Here is an 11,670-nt window from a genome sequence, read left to right as displayed (position 1 = left end):
CTACCCACAATCTACACTACCGGCATCCCTGTGCGAGGATATGAGGCACATTATACAAATTACAACAGCACAAATCATACAGTTTCAACAATCAAAAAAGTACACTTCACCAGTCTCTGAGAACTTTGCCAAAAGGGCAAAATGTCCTTGCCCTTCTTTCTAGCCATGGGAAAAGCTTTCCGGGGCAGGGGATTGCTTCCAGCAAAGCCACCCCCACCCCCATCAGGGTATTTCACATTGTCCAAAATCCATAATCCGTAAGTCCATTCAACAAAGGAGCCAATGCCCACTCCGGTCGTAGTCCAGGAAATCAGTCCACGCACATGAGACCTCAGCCACCCTTCTCATCCCTGCCATCCTGGCAGGTCTTACATTGTCCCAAAGAGGAGCACGTGGCAATGGCAGTCAGCATTTCCATCTCTGCTCCAGCAAGCATGTCCAGCCCTAAGTCCCAAAATCGCAGACCTACCAGGGCCATAGTAGGTGCTCCTTCCAACTGGGCTCTCATCTTATGGAGACTGCGGATTGCAACTCCAGCCCAATTCTCCTCATCCTCCAAAGAAGAACTGAAAACACCAGCTCCCACTGCCAGGCTTGCAGCCCCAGGCCCGGCCTCCTGCCACTGCTGGCTCTCCACAATGTCCAGGGCAAGCTGCAACTCATGAGCCTGTGATTCCTTCTCCAGCATTTGCTCCATTTCCAGGCGAATCACGCAAACCTGGTTGGCCTCCTCCTCCAGCACTTCCTCCAGCTCCAGGGTCAGCATCTGTTTTTCCCACGTTTGCTCCAACTCCTTCCATTGCTCAGTTTCCTCATGCATGGCTGTAAAAGTCAACCAGCCTATGGTCCTCAAAAGGACAGCCATGGGGAACCATAACAGCAGCCAGTCCTCTACTCCACCACTCAAAGGTGGTGGCGGCTCCTTGCCGATCTGTATCGAATCCTGCCACAGAGAACGCCAAATATAAAACCAGTGGCCAGAGCCACTATCACAGCAGCCTGGCCCATGCAGGTTTGCATTGGAATCGAACAGTTGGTAAAGAAACAACAGAGCCAAGAACTGGTGGGCCATCATCTTTAATCCTAGCTTGCACCCAGCAGGCAAGTAAAAACACACACTGGGTTCTAAAACCCACTCACATTCAGTGCTCACAAAGCTACTGACTTATCCGAGTTTCCTAGAATCAAAGGTTTCTAGCTCACCAGATTTATTCACCTCTGTTCCCCATCTCCTTCCTTCTCCCTGCACAAACTCTGCACAAACTGGCTTCCCACTCAACACTCTGCCATCTTGGCTGCTTCTCCTGGCCTCCTCCACGTGGACTTTTTCTGTACTGCTCTCTGCTCTCTCCTCTAATGTGAATCTCAGGAACCAAGAGCACAAGCTGTTCTGCCCCACTTTATAGTGTAGATTCATAACCTTTAATCCAATATACAAAATAGGGAAGTCTCTGATACAAAGTCACTTATCAGGGGCATGATGGGATTGTACCACCCCACAGCAAAAAGGGTAAAAAAGGCTTAGTCCTAAAACCAAGCCCCACGCTACAAGAATCCTGCCTGCCCACAGCCCACAGAGACACACATTAATATTACCTGGGCAACGGCCTCCATGGGGGTAGCGCCATCGTAAACAAAGTGAGCATAGTACACTTTATCTGCCCAACAGGGGGTATATATTTTTCTGTCATCTCTTGTTGTTTGACTTTCTGTTTTTGTTCTTTTGAGTAGAATGAAGTAGTCATCTCACCCAGTCTTGAAAATGTTGTCTTTGTTACATTGTGTGTTGAATAATTTCAGCCTGCCAATTGTAGTTGGGGGGAGGTACATACAATGCCTGTCCTGTCACCTGACCTGAGTGGGTTCTGAATGGGCCACCTGGGATGTGTGAGCCTCGTTGCCCTTTTAATCTGGGCAGGGCTGCCTGGTGTAGAAGGGGCTGTGTTGTGTGCTTTGTGTGTCCTGTTTTAATTATCTGTTGTCAGAGCATGGTCTGTGCTGGGTATCTGATTGCTTTCTTGCATCTCACCCCCCATTAGATCTGTTGTAAAGTAACTAAATCCACAAATCCATGGGTGTTCATAGAGGCATGTAGTTTAAATAAGTTTTTGAAAAGTTTTATTAAAGGAGAAAATTTATTAAATATGCCAGCTGCATGTGGTTGACACAGTGCAACAGACCCAAATTGTGCAGCCCCCAAAAACAGTTCAGGGGCTGTTTATATACTCCTAATTATACATGGGAGGGGAGAAAACCTGACATCACGGAATAAGTTTATACTTTTATTTAGAGATACATACATTAATTACATGCTTTCAGAAGGGGAGGTGTGGTTTCCATGGGGACAAATGCCTGCAAATAGCCCGTTAATATAAAAGGTTTATTTTAATTTTTTTATTCTGCACCTAGCTAGGTATTTACTCATTTCCCCATAGGAGTTTGGGAAAGTCAGAGAATCTAAGTCTCCTTCCTCTTTGCATTTATAACACAATGCCATCAGCCATCTTGGTTTTATGCTAATCACATAAGTATAGAGATTATTTACAAAGTTTCTCTGTATGCCTAGCCCAAATTAATGAAATGACTTCAAGCTTCCTAAAATATTAATATTAATTTTGTAGCTTTTGGTGTCTTTCAACAATCCCCACTGGTTTTATTTTCTAAGTCAAATCTTTGACTTAATTTGTTGAAGAGCATAAGGCTGTTGTTTAGGAATATTATCTTATAACATGTAACAGATATTTATCAGACAGCATTAATAGCAATATAATTTATTAAAGAAACAAATATTAATTTTTATAGATTGTATAATTTTTTGTAACTTATATAAACTTGGTTTTTATAATAATTTATTTTTAGTCAAAATTTTTCATTTAAAATTTTTTAAACTTTAGTGACAATTGAATTGACTTTTTTTAAACCCTAGTTTCTCTTTTCCCAGCTAGGTATTTCACAGCATCTGATTAAAAAGGGAGTCCTTAGTGAGTTTTTTTATACATTCATTGTACTTAGACCAACCAGCATCCAGTTTGTGGTTGGAGTAAGGCATGACACTTTTCTACCTTAGCAGCAGTGGGATTGGTCAGGATCAAGCTGTGTGGACCCATCTACATGGATGTCAGTCCTTGGGTGCTGTACTTGATCTCCTGGTAATGCTAGAAGTGTCTCCTCAACAGTCTTTTGAACAGTTTGCTTAGTAACCTGTAAATTCTGCAAGTTCTTAAGGGATGGTTATGGGTTTTTTTTACTATTTGATTTATGTAATTTATTTGCCCCTGATCCTTTGTGTACTTGAGAAAATTCCTTTCTTTTTTGTTTTTAAATTTTTTGTAATTGGTTTTGAATAAACCTTTGGCAATAAGGGTCCTAAATCTCCACTGGTTCTGGGTGGCATCTATTCATTTGAATTACTATGTTTCCATTTAGAAGCAGACTGGAAGAATATACAATTAATAATAAAATTCAAATAGCTAATGTTAACAAATATAACAGGTGTTTTAATACAATAAAGTGACTAAAGTCTATTAGATTATTAAAAATAAAATTTTAGCTAATATAACAGGATTTAAAATAAAAATTTTATAGTCATAAATGTTAATATGTTAATGTAATTTTACTAAGTCTGTGTTGACATTGTTGTTTTATATTATTTACAAATGTAATCTAATTTCTATTTCAGTCTGAGAAATGTCCTAAAGAGCAGGAGTTACACACATTCAGGAAAAGTCCACAAGACTTTGGGGCATTGGAGTTGTGGTTACATTCTACACTTTAGAGTTAGAGTCTAAGTCCTAATGACCAATGTTTCTAGCTGGAATTAGGAGCAGGTCCCAGCCTAAAATAGGCATGGGGCATTGAGACAAGAGAAATAAAGGAGACATTATACATTAAATAAACCAACAAAAATTAGACTGTCATTACCCCCAGTAAAGATCTTCAAGGGATAAATAAAACTCAAATATTCAGACAAGGCATAGTAAATGGCCTTCGTGTTTACAAGAAATGAGATCAGTTTTACCTGCTACTTGTAAGAAATACCTTAGGCCTGTAAACGGTGTCGTAAGATGAGGCCAATGACCTTAGGCACTTTTCAGCTTTCAGGGACAAGTCCCAGCAACCTGGGTAAGGTCAGGTCACAGGAAACTGAAAAGGGCTGGACGAGACTGAACCATCCCTTCGTGAAGCAAGGGGGCAGCTTACCTTCTCGTGTCCCTTTTTCTTTCACAGCAAAGGTGTGTACCCCAGTGGGGCCGAGAAGCCTGGCAGTCCTCAGCTCAATGACTTTTTTTTCCCTACTTTTGAAGCAGGGCCCTGAGGGAATTCTATTAAGCCCTCTATGGGCTCTGGAGCTTCTAAGGGTATATGCCAAGAGCTGGTATTTTTCTGATCTCTTTTGGGCTCTATTTGCCTTTTCTGTTTCTATCTTGGTCACTATAGACCTTAAAAGCCATGCTTAGAAGATTTTGCTGAGGGGCTTGAGAGCCCTTTTTTTGTTTATATAAATTCTTGGAAAAGACAAAAGCAGCATTATTAGGCTGATTAAATCAAGAAAACAGGTTTTTGGTGTCTCCTTTAGAATTCCAGAGTCTCTTCACTGCTGAATAACTCAGTACATTAGTATTTAAAAGAAATTTTAACAAAAGTATGATAAAATAGATTTGTTATAGTTTTAGGATATGATATTTTTTTATATTGCATAGCATTGAACAGTATTGTTTTAAAATGATAATAGACTAAACATTATATAAAAAGACATTATTAATAATTTTTAATATTTAAACTAAGATTTCAATATTATAAGGCTGTGATGGTGAACCTTTTTATAAAAACCACCCACTTTTGCACTGCTGGTCAACCTGGTCTCTCCTGCCCAGTAGTGGGCATTCCAGCTTTCATGGTGTGTGGTAGCGGAGCAACCAAATGGCACAATAATTGGCCCACTATGAAACCTGGAATGCCCACTAGTGGGTGGAAGGGACCAGGTTGACCAGCACTGCAAAAGTGGGCAGTTTTTATAAACAGGTTCGCCATCATGGTTATAAGGCTATAAAACAATTTTAAAAAATTAACAAAAGGCCTTTGAAATAATATATATATTTTAACATAGGTAATATTTTTTATATTGTAAAGGATTTTTGGTACAAATTATCTAGTTGGCAAAGAGATATTAACTTTTTTTGACTTACAGTAATTTACACTTACAGTAATTTACCCCCAGTAAAGATCTTCAAGGGATAAATAAAACTCAAATATTCAGACAAGGCATAGTAAATGGCCTTCGTGTTTACAAGAAATGAGATCAGTTTTACCTGCTACTTGTAAGAAATACCTTAGGCCTGTAAACGGTGTCGTAAGATGAGGCCAATGGCCTTAGGCACTTTTCAGCTTTCAGGGACAAGTCCCAGCAACCTGGGTAAGGTCAGGTCACAGGAAACTGAAAAGGGCTGGACGAGACTGAATTATTAAGTCAATTATGAGGGGTGGGATGGATGCCTGAGGGGGAAGCCGACTTTAAGAACTGGAAGCAGAGGTTGTTGCCTTTATTTATTTATTTATTTATTTATTTATTTATTTATTTATTTTCAGTTTGTAGACAAGTTCCTTAGCAAGATAATGGGGCTTCTCCCAAGCAGGAATTGAATCAATATGCCACTTATAAACTAACTGTCTTGCTTTGAGCAGCTAAATATAATTTTCACAAAATTATTTTCCCAATAGTGAGTTGTTTTAGCCTATATGAGGTTTCTAGTTTTTCCCACAATTCCTTGAAAAATTTTTTACAATTTTTCTAATGCAGAGGGTCTCCCTTATAAACTTCATGCCTTCTACGTAATCGAGAGGATTATAGAGGACTCAGCACCCTGTTCGCCTATGGGAGATTGTTGGAATTTTTTTTTTACACCAGTAGAGGTCAACAAGCCATTATCCCCAACCCATGAAGGGCTTATTTTTAATTTTATTTCCTATAATTTTATTATTTATGTTTTTATTATTCCTTCTGGAGTTTTAATTTAAGAAACTGCCAATTAACTAGCAAGGTCCACACCTATGGTTTGTTAATTTCTAAATTCTATTTGTTTTAAGATTTTTCTGAAGCAATGTTTTAATTTTTAATATTCCTACTTTATGTTTTCCAAATGGGCAAAACCTCTTTTGATCATTAGGTGGACATTTGAAACTAGTTTATATTCTATATATTTAGTTACCTCACCCTTTCCCTAGTGCCTTTCCCCATCGCTCCACACACAGCAGGCTGATTCTTAGCCTAACTATGCATCTAGAGGTGGCGGTGTGGCTCTCCTCTTGGTGCTCAGCTTTCTGCCTGCTGTTTGCCTTTGGCTTGGATGCGCTGTGGTGGCAAGGGCAGGAGCGCGGCTAGTGGGGAGGGGTCTTGTCTATGTACATCTTTCTGCGGTCGCGACCCTACTCCATCGTTCTGCACACCGCACCCACTCCATCGTTCCGCACACAGCGCCCCCACTCCATCGTTCCGCACACTGCACCCACTCCATTGTTCCACACACAGCGCCCCCACTCCATCATTCTGCACACAGTGCCCCCACTCCATCGTTCTGCACACCGCACCTACTCCATCGTTCCGCACACCGCACCCACTCCATCGTTCCGCACACAGTGCCCCCACTCCATCGTTCCGCACACGGCACCCACTCCATCGTTCCGCACACAGTGCCCCCACTCCATTGTTCCGCACACCGCACCCACTCATCGTTCCGCACACAGCACCCGCTCCATCGTTCCGCACACAGCGCCCCCACTCCATCGTCCCGCACACCGCACCCACTCCATCATTCCACACACAGTGCCCCCACTCCATCATTCTGCCCACTGCATGTCCTCACTCGGCTTTTATTTCTTCTCTCACCTAAATCGCTTTCTTGCCAGCCCTTTCTCCTAGAGGCTGGAGAAACACTTTCCCAGGCATATTCCTTATTGCAATACGCACATTGATTTCTTCTTAACTGAGTTCTCATTTATTTTCTTGAATTCTTTTTCTGTCTTAGATATGTCTGGCTGGACTAGAAAGATGTATTGCCCTTTCTGTATTGAATAAGCTTTTAGCCATTGTGGTGGATCTAATGTTAAATGTAGCCATTAATTAATGTATGGAAACTGATCAGGACAGCCTGGATTCCTAGTTATTATCTTGTAGACTTCTTTTACTATTCGGGGATTAAAAGTCCCAGCTTTTGGTCATTTAACCCTGAAAGTTGGCCATTGTGATTCACAGAGTGCAAAGCCTTCTCTTAGACCATTTAATTTCATACCCACAGTTGTCTTCATAAGCTTCTTGAAAGTGCTTTAAAAGACAACCTAATGGGGTCTTCTGTGAACTGGCCCCTCTTCCCATATTTAATAGCCAAGGTTACTGATTACAAAATTAAAACTACTTCAGAAATATTCAGAAATTAGTGCACCAATAAAAACAAAAAGATAAGACAGATAAATAACTAGCACCCAGAATAAAAGGTGTTTGACTACAGAGATATTAGTTATTACACAAGACAAGGTGAAGAAGCCAACAGAAGAGAATAATTTCTTTCAGAGGAGAAACCTAACAGGGCACCCTGAAGCTAATTTGAGAACAAAGAGAATAATAGTTCACCACTTAAGATTGTTTTTTAGTCAGAAGCTTCCAATTTTGACACAAAAGACCCAAGCTATGCTTTAAAACAGACACATTTAGACAATAAACAAAGGACTTATACACACATGCACAAGCACATTTTCATAGATGAGAGATGGGCTCCCCATTGTGGCCACTTAGGTGTTCACAGGCCGTGACCCTGCAAGGACTTTAAACTTAAACCTAGGAATTTTTTATACAAAAGTAAGGAGAACAAAGAAGAATGAGATTTCAAAAAATACAAAGGTGTCTTAACTCGGGTTTTTCTTTGAGAGCATACCATAACTAGCTGCCTCTGGAAGTTTGGGGTCTTTACTCAGTCTTTTTAGTTATTTTTTCATAGTACAACTAAATGCATCCAGAGAATCCTAATTAAGACCAATGGATCTCCTACTGATGTCTCGGTCTCTGGAGGGTCCACAACAGGGTTAGATTCAACTCAGTAATGCCGGGAAAGTGGCTTTACCTACATACTTCCGAAGTTACAACTCAGCAATGCAGACGATTTGTTTTACCTACACATCTCTGGAGTTACAACTCAGTAAAAGCAACAGCTTTGCTTTTACCTACAAAATTCCAGAGCTACAAATCAGCAAAACTAAAGATATATTTCACCAACAATTTTTCAGAGTTTCAGCTCACCTAAACAGCTTTGAAGGCCCTACTTACATCACCAGAGTCACATCTCTGGAGTCACACCTCAGTGAAGCCCCAAAAGTACCTACATTCTAGTCCAAAAAATTTGACCAGTACCAGTCTCAGACACAAAAGCGAAAGCAATAGTTTAGGGGGAAAAGCCAGAAAATTCAGTAAAGTCAGAGAGTTGCTTTACCTACCTCCTTTATTTCTTGGCCGAATTGTCTAAACTGTTGAATTTGGAAACCAGAGGTCGGCTTGGCCCCACAGGAAGACCAGGAGCTCTGAAAACATGTCAGGTGGCACGCCTCTCCTCGAGATTCAAGTGTGACTGGGCAGCTTTGTGCAGAGACCAGCCAATTTGGAGTGCCTCTACCAGGTGATGCGAAATACCATAGGCCCCACATTGGGCACCAAATGTTATAAAGTACCCAATCCACAATTCCGTGTGTTTTCATAGAGAGACCAAGTCCAGATAAATTTTGAAGAGTTTTATTAAAGGAGGAAATTTCTTAAATATGTTGGCTGCATATAGCTTACATGGGGCAGCAGTCCCAAATCATGTGCATCTATAATATTTTAGGGGCTGGTTATATACCCTTAAGTATATATAGGTGGGGAAAAAGCATGACATTATGGTATAAGCTTTGTTATCACCTACACTAGTTTGGGAAAAGAATAAAGGGGAGATAGAACACAATTTATTAGCAAGTTTATAACATTCGTCTCTAGGGTTTACAAAAATATTTTTACATATTAAAATTTACAAGGCAACAGTTACTTTACATACTAAAAGACATTCCTATAGTTTTTAGTGTTCACTTGTTATTCCTTTGTTTAGAGATGCATATATTAACTACATGCTTTCAGGAGGAAAGAGGTAGTTTCCATGGGGACAAATGCCTGTAAATGGCCCGTTAATATAAGAAAAGGTTTTTAATTTTTTTTTTCTTTCTGCACCTGGCTAGCTATTTACTCATTTCCCCATAAGTGTGTGAAAAGGTCAGATAATCCAAGTCTCCTTCCCCTTTGCATTTACAACACAATGCCATTGGCCATCTTGGTTTTATGCTAATCACATAAGTACAAAGATTATTTACAAAATCTCTCTGTATGCCTAGCCCAAATTAATGAAATGCTTTTTAAGCTTCCTAAAATATTAATATTAATTTTGTAGCTTTTGGTGGAAGCTTTTGTACAACAGGCAGAAGCTCAGTGTCCACAAATGCCATCATCTTGGACTGACTGGAGAGTTCTTAAATAAAGTCTGATATTGGCTGCAGCAATAGGCTTCTGCTCTGATATGATCTTATTTTCCATATTCAAATGTCTATACAATTTTTGAGACATTGGTTTTCTCTCTGATTTTAATTAGTTGTTGGATCCAGGATGAGTAGTTTATTTTCACCTTATTTAGCTTCTTTTGTCGTAAAGTACTTAATCCACAATTCTGTGAGTTTTTATAGAGACATCAAGTCCAGATAAATTTTGAAGAGTTTTATTAAAGGAGAAAATTTATTAAATATGTCAACCACATATAGCTTACAGAGGGCAGCAGACCTGAATCATGTGCATCTATAATATTATAGGTGCTGGTTATATACACTTAATTATACATGGGTGGGGAAAAATCCTGACATCACGGCATATAACCTTTGTTTTCTCCTATACAGGTTTGGGAAAAGGATGAGGGAGGGAATGGGACACAATTCATTAACAAGTTTATAACATCTGTCTATAGGATTCATAATTCACGCTTCTACACATTAAAACTTACAAGGCAACACAATGGTAAAAATGTCACTTTACGGCCCTGGCTGGTTGGCTCAGTGGTAGAGCATTGGCCTGGCGTGCAGAAGTCCCAGGTTCGATTCCCAGCCAGGGCACACAGGAGAAGTGCCCATTTGCTTCTCCACCCCTCCTCCTCTCCTTCCTCTCTGTCTCTCTCTTCCCCTCCCGCAGCCGAGGCTCCATTGGAGCAAAGATGGCCCGTGTGCACTGGGATGGCTCTGTGGCCTCTGCCCCAGGCACTAGAGTGGCTCTGGTCACAACAGAGTGACGCCCCAGAGGGGCAGAGCATCGCCCCTGGTGGGCATGCCGGGTGGATCCCGGTCGGGCACATGCGGGAGTCTGTCTGACTGTCTCTCCCAGTTTCCAGCTTCAGAAAAATACAAAAAAAAATGTCACTTTACATATTAAAAGACATTCCTATATTTTCTAGTGTTCATTTGCTATTCCTTTGTCTAAAGATACATACATTAACTACATGCTTTCAGGAGGGGAGAGGTAGTTTTCATGGGGACAAATGCCTGTAAATGGCCCATTAATATAAGGTTTGTTTTAATTTTTTTTCTACACCTGGCTAGCTATTCACTTGCTTCCTTATAGGTTTGGGGGGAGGTCAGAGAATCCAAATCTACTCTCCTCTGTATTTACAATACAGTGCTATTGGTCATCCTGGTATGATGCTAATCACACAAGTACAAAGATCATTTACAAAATCTCTCTGCATGCCTAGCACAAATTAGTAAAATATAATTCTTTAAGCTTCTTAAAATATTAATATTAATTCTGTACCTTTTGGTACCTTACAACAATCCCCACTGTTTTTATTTTCTAAGTCAAATCCTTGACTTAATTTACTAAAGAGCATGAAGCTGTTGTGTAGAAGATGTTAACTTATAACATGTAATAGATATTTAACAAACAGCACTAATAGCAATACAGTTCACTAAAGAAACAAATATTACTGATTGATTTTCTAAAAATTGTACAAACCTTTTGCAACTTACATAAAATTAATTGGCTTTCATAACAATTTACTTTTCGTCAGAACTCTTTAACCTTTAATGACAATTAAGTTGACTTTCTTTTTACTCTAGTTTCCCTTTTCTCAAAGTCTGATTAAAAGGAAGTCCTTAGTAAGTTTCTTCATGCATTTGCTGTACGTAAACCAACCAGCATCCAGTTTGTGGTTGGAGTAGGGCACACCATCTTTGTACCTTAGCAGCAGTGGGAGTGGTCAGGATCACGGTGTGTGGACCCATCCACGTGGGAGTCAGTCCTTGAGTGATGTACTTGATCTCCTGGTAATTCTGGAAGTGCCTCTTGAACAGTCTTTTGAACAGTTTGCTGAGTAACCTGTAAATCCTGCAAGTTCTTAGGGAAAAAGTGGTTACATTTCATTTACTATTTGATTCATGCATTTTATTTGCCCTGAACCTTTGGGTACCTGTGGGCACAATGTAACTTCAAATTAGTTTCTAATTAATATTGGGTTTTTTTCCTACTAGCTTTGAGACTGTAGACACCAATGCATGTCCTATATTAGAATGGGCAAACTGAATCTGGAAAGAACCATATATAGCAATTTTCTAACAATTGTCAAT

This window comes from Saccopteryx bilineata, chromosome 1, assembly GCF_036850765.1.
Source record: "Saccopteryx bilineata isolate mSacBil1 chromosome 1, mSacBil1_pri_phased_curated, whole genome shotgun sequence".
NCBI lineage: Eukaryota > Metazoa > Chordata > Mammalia > Chiroptera > Emballonuridae > Saccopteryx > Saccopteryx bilineata.
This window is presented reverse-complemented; position numbering follows the sequence as displayed.